Source organism: Mandrillus leucophaeus, unplaced genomic scaffold (assembly GCF_000951045.1).
Source record: "Mandrillus leucophaeus isolate KB7577 unplaced genomic scaffold, Mleu.le_1.0 Scaffold270, whole genome shotgun sequence".
NCBI lineage: Eukaryota > Metazoa > Chordata > Mammalia > Primates > Cercopithecidae > Mandrillus > Mandrillus leucophaeus.
The window spans coordinates 797762-808347 of NW_012102810.1; the positions used below are offsets into that span (position 1 = coordinate 797762).

A 10586-nucleotide genomic window follows, 5' to 3' on the forward strand; every position below is an offset into this window, starting at 1 on the left:
TGGTGAAACTCCGTCTCTACTAAAAATACAAAAATTAGCCGGGTGTGGTAGCAGGTGCCTGTAATCCCAGCTACTCAGGAGGCTAAGGCAGAAGAATCGCTTGAAGAACCTGGGAGGCAGAGGTTGCAGTGAGCCGAGATCATGCCACTGCCCTATAGCCTGGGTGACAGACCAAGACTCCGTCTCGGGGAAAAAAAAAAAAGTCTCTTTAGCAACAACACTCTTTTGCTAGAAAATAAAAAATAAAAGTCTCAGTATTTCTTTGGTGACAGGAATAAGAAAGTATTTGTTTTTGAATAAATGCTTTAAAGAATTGGCCAGGCGTGGTGGCTCACACCTGTAATCCCAGCACTTTGGGAGGCTGAGGCAGGCGGATCACCCGAGGTCAAGAGTTCGAGACCAGCCTGGGCAACAAGGTGAAATCCCATCCCTACTAAAATACAAAAATTAGCTAGGCATGGTTGCGTGTGCCTATAATACCAGCCACTCTGGAGGCTGTGGCAAGAGAATTGCTTGAGTCTGGGAGGTAGAAGTTGCAGTGAGCCAAAATCACGCCACTGCACTCCAGCCTGTGTGACAGAGCTAGACGCTAGACTCCATTTACCCCATCCCCCCAAAAAATTGATGAGCCGAGAACAGGTTCATGCCTATAATCCCAATATGGTGGGAGGCTGAGGCAGGAAGCTAGCTTGACCCCAGGAGATTGAGGCTGCAGTGAGCCTGTGATAATGCCACTGCACTCCGGCCTGAGTGACAGGGTAACACCCTGTCTCTAATTAAAAGAAAAAAAAAAAAATTGATGTTCTCTGATTTGTTGTATTCAAATTTCTTGTATTTACCAAGAATCCATATCGCTGAAGTTGATTACCAACCCAAAAGCCAGAGACAAACTACAAATCACCGAGTTTCCAAATTTGATTTTTAGCGTAATGTTCTCCAAATTTTCTTGTAAAACCTGATTGTCTAATTATAAATGTAATCTTAACCATGAATTTCATTATCTTCTATCTTTAACTCTAGTATATATGTTAAAGCCCATATATCTATATATTTGAAGGATATTTATTCATTTAAATCTAGTATAGAGTTTTCAGACTTTAAATGCATATTTGTCATTCTAGTTATAAACATACCAGACCTACAGTATAAAATATCGATTCAATTCTTTTTTTTTAATTAAAAAAAATTTTTTTTTTTGAGACGGAGTCTCGCTCTGTTGCCCAGGCTGGAGTGCAGTGGCGCGATCTCAGCTCACTGCAAGCTCCACCTCCCAGGTTCACACCATTCTCCTGCCTCAGCCTCCCAAGTAGCTGGGACTACAGACACCCGCCACCACGCCCAGCTAATTTTCTGTATTTTTAGTAAAGACAGGGTTTCACCGTGTTAGCCAGGACAGTCTCGATCTCTCAATCTCGTGATCCCCCTGCCTTAGCCTCCCAAAGTGCTGGGATTACAGGCGTGAGCCACCACGCCTGGCCAATAGTCTCAATTTTATAGATGGAGGAACAAGAACAATTTATTTGCCTAAAATCATACAGCTAGTTAACATCACAACCACTTAATTGGGTATACCATCTTCACTTCCTCTTAGCCCTTAACTGTATTTATTCAACACATATTTACTGCATGCCAGGCAATGTACTAGGTGAGAGGAATGCAGAAGTGAAAACACTAACACTAGTAATACGGGACGATACGGTTGCAAAACAAGGTGGTTTTCATAGTATCACAGACCCAGAGTACTGAAAGAAGCAAATTTGTCAGTTTTGAGAACGGATGGGGGAAAAAACAAAAAGCTAGATTGGATGAAAAGTAATTATGACCTGGGACCATCATCTAAAGCTTTTGTAGAAGCAAGGGACAAGGGGCTCAAGTCCATCCCACTATACGCTCACCAACAGACTATTTTATATCTAAAAGGCAGATATTTAGGCCAAGCATGATGGCTCATGCTTGTAATCCCAGCACTTTGGGAGGCCAAGGCAGGCAGATCACGAGGTCAGGAGTTCGAGACCAGCCTGGCCAAGAGTGAAACCCCGTCTCCACTAAAAATACAAAAATTAGGCCAGGTGCAGTGGCTCACACCTGTAATCCCAGCACTTTGGGAGTCCGAGGCGGGCGGATCACAAGGCCAGGAGATCGAGACCATCCTGGCTAACACGGTGAAATCCCATCTCTACTAAAAATACAAAAAAATTAGCCAGGCTTGATGGCAGGCGCCTGTAGTCCCAGCTACTCGGGAGGCTGAGGCAGGAGAATGGCGTGAACCCGGGAGACAGAGCTTGCAGTGAGCCAAGATCACGCCACTGCACTCCAGCCTGCACGACAAGAGCGAGACTCGTCTCAAAAAAAAAAAAAAAATACAAAAACTAGCTGGACATGGTGGCAGGCGCCTGTAATCCCATTTACTCTGGAGGCCGAAGCAGGAGAATCACTTGAACCCGGGAAACGGAGGCTGCAGTAAGCCGAGATCGCACCACTGCACTCCAGCCTGGGCAACAAGAGCAAAACTCTGTCTCAAAAAAAAAAAAACAGAAACTGCTATAATTTGTACAATTCAAACTATTAAACATATTATGTAACCCATCTGTTTCCTTCTGTGCCTTACTCTTTTCACTTTGTTCCTCTATTAAAGTTTCAAGTAGAGTTGTCCCTTGGTACCCGTATGGGATTGGTTCCAGGATACTTGCGGATTCCAAACTCCTCAGATGCTCAAGTTCCTCATACAAAATGGTGTGGTATTTGTGTATAACCTACTCACTTCCTTCTTCTCATATACTTTTCAGTCATTTCTAGATTATTTACAATACCTAACACAATGTAAATGCCATTTAAATAGCTGTTATACTGTATTGGTATCATTTGTATTGTTTTTAGTTATTTGTGTTTTTTCCCCCAAATATTCTCCAATCGAGATTGGTGGAATCTGCAGAGATATGGAAACTGGATAAAGAGAGCTAACTGTGGCTGCAGCCAGACAGACAGCCTAAGGAAACCTAGAGTAACCTCATGCTGTGTTTATGTATTCATTTGTCATCATCTCCAAAACCAACCACAAGTAAAACATCCATGAACCTTCAACAACAAATATATATCATCCACAATTCTACAACATATGGCTTATTTTCTTTTTTAAACTAGATTTCTATTACAAGTACTACCAGTCCAAGTTCCAGAATGCTACCAGTGCTGATTATATTGTAGGAATTAGACACATTTTATGAAACATAATCAGAAGGTACACAGCAGCTATTAAATCCTACTATAAGCTGGGCACGGGGGCTCATGCCTATACTTCCCAGCACTTTGGGAAGCCGAGGTGGCTGGATCACTTGCAGCCAGGAGTTGGAGACCAGCCTGGCCAACATGGCAAAACCCCATCTGTACTAAAAATATAAAAATTAGCCCGGCGTGGTGGCATGTCCCTGTAATCCCAGCTACTCAGGAGGCTGAGGCATGAGAATCACTTGAACCAGGAAAGCAGAGGTTGCAGTGAGCCTAGATTGCACCACTGCACTCCAGCCTGGGCGACAGAGGGAGACTCTGTCCCAAAAAAACCCAAAAAAACCTACTATTAGTTCTTATGTAAAGCAAACATGCAGCAACATGAAAGTCTTTTGTATGTTTCCCAAACTTGTCCCATCAAATTACTTTGGATGCCTTTTAAAAAAGACATTCCTAAACCGGGTGTGGTGGCTCACGCCTGTAATCCCAGCACTTTGGGAAGCCAAGGTGGGCGGATCACAAGGTCAGGAGATCGAGACCTTCCTGGCCAACATGGTGAAACTCTGTAAAAATACAAAAATTAGCTGGGCGTGGTGCACACGCTTGTAGTCCCAGCTACTTCAGGAGACTGAGAGAGAAGAATTGCTTGAACCTGGGAGGCAGAGGTTGCAGTGAGCTGAGATAGTGAAACTGCACTCCAGCCTGGTGACAGAGTAAGAATCCATCTCAAAAAAAAAAAAGAATTATTAAATACTCCAATAATACAGAGTTGAACACAACTATAATCCCAGTTTATAAAGAAAAAAATAAAAATTCACATTCGATAAATCCATCACAAATCAAAAATCTGTAATTTTAAACATTAATAGACCAGGCGAAGTTGCTCATGCCTGTAATCCCAGCACTTTGGGAGGCCAGGCAGGCAGATCACCTAAGGTCAGGAGTTTGAGACCAGCCTGGCCAATATGGTGAAACCCCATCTCTACTAAAAATACAAAAATAAGCAGGGTGTGGTAGCGTGCATCTGCATTCTCAGCTACTCAGGAGGCTGAGCCAGAAGAATCCCTTGAACCCGGGAAGCGGAGGTTGCAATGAACCGACATCGCACCACTGCACTCCAGCCTGGACAACAGAGTAAGATTCTGTCTCAAAATAAAAAAGTAGGCCAGGCGCAGTGGCTCATGCCTGTAATCCTAGCACTCTGGGAGGCTGAGGTGGGTGGATCATGAGGTCAGGAGATCGGGACCATCCTGGCTAATACAGTGAAACCCTGTCTCTACTAAAAATACAAAAAATTAGCCAGGCGTGGTGGTGGGCGCCTGTAATCTCAGCTACTCGGGAGGCTGAGGCAGGAGAATTGCTTGAACCTGGGAGGTGGAGCTTGCAGTGCACTGAGATCGTGCCACTGCACTCCAGCCTGGGCAACAGAGCGAGACTCCGTCTCAAAAATAAATAAATAAATAAAATTAAAATTAAATAAAAAAGCAAACTTAACAACAACAACAACAAAAACTAAGCTTCTTGGGCCGGGCGCGGTGGCTCAAGCCTGTAATTCCAGCACTTTGAGAGGCCGAGATGGGCGGATCACGAGGTCAGGAGATGGAGACCATCCTGGCTAACATGGTGAAACCCTGTCTCTACTAAAAAACACAAAAAACTAGCCAGGTGAGGTGGCGGGCGCCTGTAGTCCCAGCTACAAGGGAGGCTGAGGCAGGAGAATGGCGTGAACCCGGGAGGCGGAGCTTGCAGTGAGTGGAGATCAGGCCACTGCCCTCCAGCCTGAGTGACAGAACAAGACTCCATCTCAAAAAAAAAAAAAAAAAAATTAAGTTTCTTGCTTATCAGCTCTTTAGTCTCACGACTCACCGGTGGCTTGAATAGGGAATTTTTTTTAGGTTCCACAAGTTAACATGGAGTCCAAAGCTATTTTCTAATCCATGCTTTACCAGCTCCTACTGAATTCTAGGACTTTCTCTGAAAGAGCGTAAAATAATCCTAATAAAAATTATTAAATGGCCGGGTGCAGTGGCTCACACCTGTAATCCCAGCACTTTGGGAGGCTTAAGGCGGGCGGATTACCTGAGGTTGGGAGCGAAGACCTCACAAGAGTGAAACTCCATCTCAAAATAAAATTAGGAAATGGCAACAAATTCACCCCACCCATCTGAGACATGCAACTGAACAAGTATCATTTTTAAAACTCAACAGACACTAGAACTCTAGTGTAGACACTACTCCCTTTCCAATTAAAACAGGCCTAATTGTTCAATCTCGTGTTAAGAGCTACCCAAAAATATTTTCACTTAGAAGTTGGCATTTGCAGATAAATCACAGACGACTGCCTTACTTTTATCCTGTCCTAAATAATCTGACTTTCACAATAATGAGGCTTCCTGTATATGACTTGTGTAAAATGAGAACATAAAATTCAGTTACTCTGTTCCACTTCTAGATATGTACCAGAGAAAAATGAAAACACATGTCTACACAAAAATTTGCACATGAATGCTCAAAGCAGCATTACGGACCAGGCGTGGTGGCTCATGCATATAATCCCAGCACTTTGGGAGGCGGAGGCAGGAGGATCACTTGAGTCCAACAATTTCGGACCAGCCTGGGCAACATGGCAAAACCCTATCTCTACAAAAAATACAAAAAAATTAGCTGGGTATGTTGGTGTGTGCCTGTAGTCCCAGTTACCCAGGATGCTGAGGCAGGAGAATCGCTTGAACCCAGGAGACAGAGGTTGCGGTGAGCTGAGATGGCGCTATCGCACTCCAGCCTGGGCAACAAGAGTGAAACGCCATCTCAAAAAAAAAAACAAAAAAGCTGGCTGGGCGCGGTGGCTGACGCCTGTAATCCCAGCACTTTGGGAGGCTGAGGTGGGCGGATCACAAGGTCAGGAGATGAAGACCATCCTGGCTAACACAGTGAACCCTCGTCTCTACTAAAAATATAAAAAATTGGCCAGGCGTGGTGGAGGGCGCCTGTAGTCCCAGCTACTCAGGAGGCTGAGACAGGAGAATGGCGTGAACCCGGGAATCGGAGGTTGCAGTGAGATCACGCCACCGCACTCCAGCCTGGCGAAAGAGTGAGCCTCCATCTCAAAAAAAAAAAAAAAAGAAAGAAAAGAAGAAGCCAGACACAAAAGACCACATATTGGTCAGGCACGGTGGCTCACAAAGAAAAAAAAACCACGTATTATGTGATCCCATTTATGTGAAATCTCCAGAATAGGCAAATCCATAGACACAGAAAGTAGATCAGTGGTTGCTGGAGGTGGGAGTAGGGGGGCCAGTAATAAAGAATGACTGCTAATGGGTATGGGAGTCTCTTTTTGAAGTGATGAAAATGATTGTGGTGGTAGGTGTACAACTCTGTAAATATACTAAAAAGCAGTGAACTGTACAATGGTGAGTTGTATATTAATTATATTTCAATAAAGTTGCTAAAAAAAAATCAGCTACTCCGATCCTTTTGTGGTTCATAAAGAACTGGGTTTCATGCTAATGCGTGACATGTGACTCCCTCAAACCATGTTACCTCTTGGGCTCACTGGCACATTACCGTCTGAGGAGGAAAAATAAAAAAAATAAACTAATCTGAAAATACTACCCACCCCCACTCTGTATATATATTAAACAAGAACTCTTGGTGAACATTTACTTGGAATAAGATACAAATCAAAATCCTGTCTGAAAAATGATAAATGCAGACTGGAACTACGTTTAAAACTTGTGTTTTGTATGCCTAAAGTATTTCACAATAAAAAATATATATATATATATTTAGGCCGGGCGCGGTGGCTCATGCCTGTAATCTCAGCACTTTGGGGGGCCGAGGCAGACGGATCACGAGGTCAGGAGATCGAGACCATCCTGGCTAACACAGTGAAACCCAGTCTCTACTAAAAAAATACAAAAAATTAGCCAGGCGTGGTGGCGGGCGCCTGTAGTCCCAACTAATCGGGAGGCTGAGGCAGGAGAATGGTGTGAACCCAGAAGGCAGAGTTTGCAGTGAGCCGAGATCGCGCCACTGCACTCCAGCCTAGGCGACAGAGTGACACTCCATTTCGAAAATATATATATACACGTATATTTATTTAATGAATAAATATATATATATTTTTTGAGTCAGGGTCTCTCTCTGTCACCCAGACTGAACAATCGCAGCTCACAGCAGCCTTGATCTCCCGGGCTCAAGCAGTCCTCCCTCTCGCCTCAGTCTTCCAAGTAGCTGGGACCTATGCCTGGCTAATTTTTTTTTTTTTTTTTTTTTTTTTTTAATTTCTTGTGAAGACAAGGTCTCCTTATGTTGCCCGGGCTGGTCTCGAACTCCTGGGCTCAAGCAATGCTCCTGCCTGAGCCTCCCAAAGTGCTGGGATTATAATAAGCCATCGCATACAGTCAAATAAAATGCTTTTAATAATGATTATTACTGTTGCAAACCACTTGTCCTAAAAGCTTAGTGTGTTTGATATTTAATAAATGTTTATTAGATTATGCGCTAGTAAACACAAGTCTGTTTTTTTACAAGACTGGTTGGATATAGCCTTAGACATCTTTCAATTGAATTCAACTACTGGTCCTTGCTGTAGGAGACAGCTTAAAATAAAATAAAAAGTGAATCCAACTACTGAATATACTCTTCCACATAAAAAATGAGCCATTGGAAAAAAAAATACAGAATAGTACCTGACCATTCAGAGTAAAAAGATTTTCAATACCTTTAACTGCCTATTACCAAATGAAGAATGCTTCATCTGGGGGAGACAGGGGGCTAAAAATGAAAAGAATACTTCATGGGGGGCGTGTAAAAACGAAAGTATCACCCGGCATGGTGGCTTACACCTGTAATCCCAACACTTCGGGAGGCCGAGGCGGGTGGATGACCGGAGGTTGGGAGTTCGAGACCATCCTGACCAACATGGTGAAACCCCGTCTCTACCAAATATACAAAATTGGCCAGGCGTGGTGGCGCATGCCTGTAATCCCAGCTACTCGGGAGGCTGAGGAAGGAGAATCGCTTGAACCCAGGAGGCGGAGGTTGCGGTAAGCCGAGATCAAGCCATTGCACTCCAGCCTGGGCAATAAGAGTGAAACTCTTGTCTCAAAAAAAAAGAAAAGAGAAAAAGAAAGAATGTATCTGAAGGGTGTGGCAACTAACTCATCCAAGGTCACACAAGTCAGGGCAGAGAGTAACATTCTGCTTTATACTAAACCTCCAGGGGAAATCTTACAATTTCGCCATAGAAGTTTTTGTTTTGTTTTACGTAACAACAACAACAACAAAAATAAAAGTAAGGAGAGAGGGCTGTCAGCTTAGTTCACAACTTCTAAACAGAGACAGTGAGATAGCTATTTTGGATAAACAAACACTTGTGCAGGGAGTGGCTGGGAGCTAACCAAAGCTATCAGTCAACAGCATGGGAACAACTGGACAGATCCGTCCGATTTTCAACGCTAGGTTAGAGCCTCCACTCAAAAAGTCGGTTATGAAGGCAAAAAACAGGCTCTTCACAGAATGTTGGGAGGATAAATCAAAGGGGAAAAATGACTCCATGTGAACTGTATTGCCTCCAAGGGCAAGAAGGCAGTTTTTTTCTGAAAAAAGAATGGGTGTCAGAACAGCAGTGAATTAAGGTTAAGAAACAAGACTTCTAACAATCTCTGAAAAGAAACGACTAAGACTGGCAAAGATAATCTTCAAGTGTCCTAAGGGAATCGCAGGAAAACCTTTCCCTCAACCAAAAAGAAGTCGCCGTTCCCCAGTTTAGCCCTAAAAATGGACCTGGGTTTTCCACGTGAAGCTGTCTGTGGGGAAGGACAGCGGCGTGGAGCCAGGGCCGAGCTCCTCCGCCTCCGGCACCCCACGCCGGGAGAAGCCTGCTCAGCGGCGGGGCCGGGCGGCCAGGTCTGGTCTGGGTGAAGCGGACCCCTAAGTTCCGAGCACCTTCGGACGAAGGAGCGCCGGTGTAGACACACACACTCAAACTCACGCGTCGTCGGAACCACTGGGGAGTCAGCCGGTGGCTCGATACGGTCTCTGGGCACTTTCCTACCCAGGTGAAAACCACCTCCTCACACAGCTCAGCCTTCCCGGAACCCCACTCCCCTCACCTGGCCCTGGCCCCTGCCCCAGAAGAGATGAAAGAGGCGGCGGCGGCGCTTGCTTCCGACAGGGTCCCCCAGCGGCGGTGAAGGCTCCGACCCGCGGCCCTAATCTACCGCCGCCGCCATGTTGGAGGGTGAGGTCACCCAGGCGTGCCTTCGTCACGGCCGGCGTCGGGGCGGGACCTGGGCGACCGGAGAACCGGAAGGGTATCCGGAGCGGAAGCACCGACCACCGAGGCCGGAGGTCTCTCCGCGCAGATGTGACCTGAAGACCCAAACCCTCCTAGCCCGCCCAAATCTATGATTGCTGACGCTCGGAAATTCCGTCTCCCAAATAATTTCTGGAGTCGAGGGATTGGGTTTCTGACCGGCTGGTCGGTGGGCTGGCGATTCCAGGGAAAGAAGCCTTAGTGCGTACACAGCCTATGTTCAGTTCCACAAACATGTGTTGAGTTTCAAGTGTTTGCCAAGGGAGCAGGTCAAAGAAGTATCTACACTGTCACTACAGCCGCGGTGTTCGCCACTAGTTGGGGCAGATGGTCCTTGAAGGTTGGGAAGGAATTCCGGGGAGGGGATATAGCGGGGTCGTATAGAGAGGTCCTAGGCGAAGGGAGCTGGCTGAGCAGAAGTGCCACGGCATGAAGGAAGTCCTAACAATACTAACCCGTTTTTGTTAACGGTACCTAGCACAGCGCCTGGAACATACTTGTGTTAATGGATGTTTGTTTACTTGAATCCAAGAGTTCTTTGGAGGAGTATCGGAAGGTATGTAGGAGAGAGGCTACAATATGTTTTAGGGAGAGCAAATTGCCCGTGGTGTGTGTACTGAACTGGAACAAGGAGCGCATTGACAAGGAGAAGACTGAGCCAAATCAGAACTGATAAAATCCTGATGGGGAGTGACTGCCAGTGGATACAGGGTTTCTTTTTGGGGTGATGGTGGCACGACTCGCTGAAATACTGAAAACTATTGAATTGTACACTATAGGTGAATTGTATGGTATGAGATCTATATCTCATACAAAGCTACTCTAAATGAAGTGATTTAAAATAGTTGAACTGCGGCCGGGCGCGGTGGCTCATGCCTGTAATCCCAGCACTTTGGGAGGCCGAGACGGGTGGATCACGAGGTCAGGAAATCAAGACCATCCTGGCAAACACAGTGAAACCCCGTCTCTACTAAAAAATACAAAAAACTAGCCGGGCGAGGTGGCGGGCGCCTGTAGTCCCAGCTACTCAGGAGGCTGA

The 10586-nt window shown here is 45.4% G+C and overlaps 1 protein-coding gene across 9 annotated transcripts in view; it reads right to left on the reverse strand.

The window, feature by feature from the left end:
• Nucleotides 1–10091, reverse strand: part of BCL2L13 (BCL2-like 13 (apoptosis facilitator)) — a 116440-nt gene extending 106349 nt beyond the window's left edge. For 6 of the 9 annotated variants that reach the window (XM_011984634.1, XM_011984627.1, XM_011984628.1 and 3 more), the window contains exon 1: nt 9345–10091. The gene's annotated coding sequence lies outside the window, so the exon portion shown is untranslated. The remainder of the gene's footprint in view (nt 1–9344) is intronic. The other 3 variants (XM_011984629.1, XM_011984625.1, XM_011984633.1) reach the window with 2 other exon arrangements.
• Nucleotides 10092–10586: the final 495 nt, after the last annotated feature.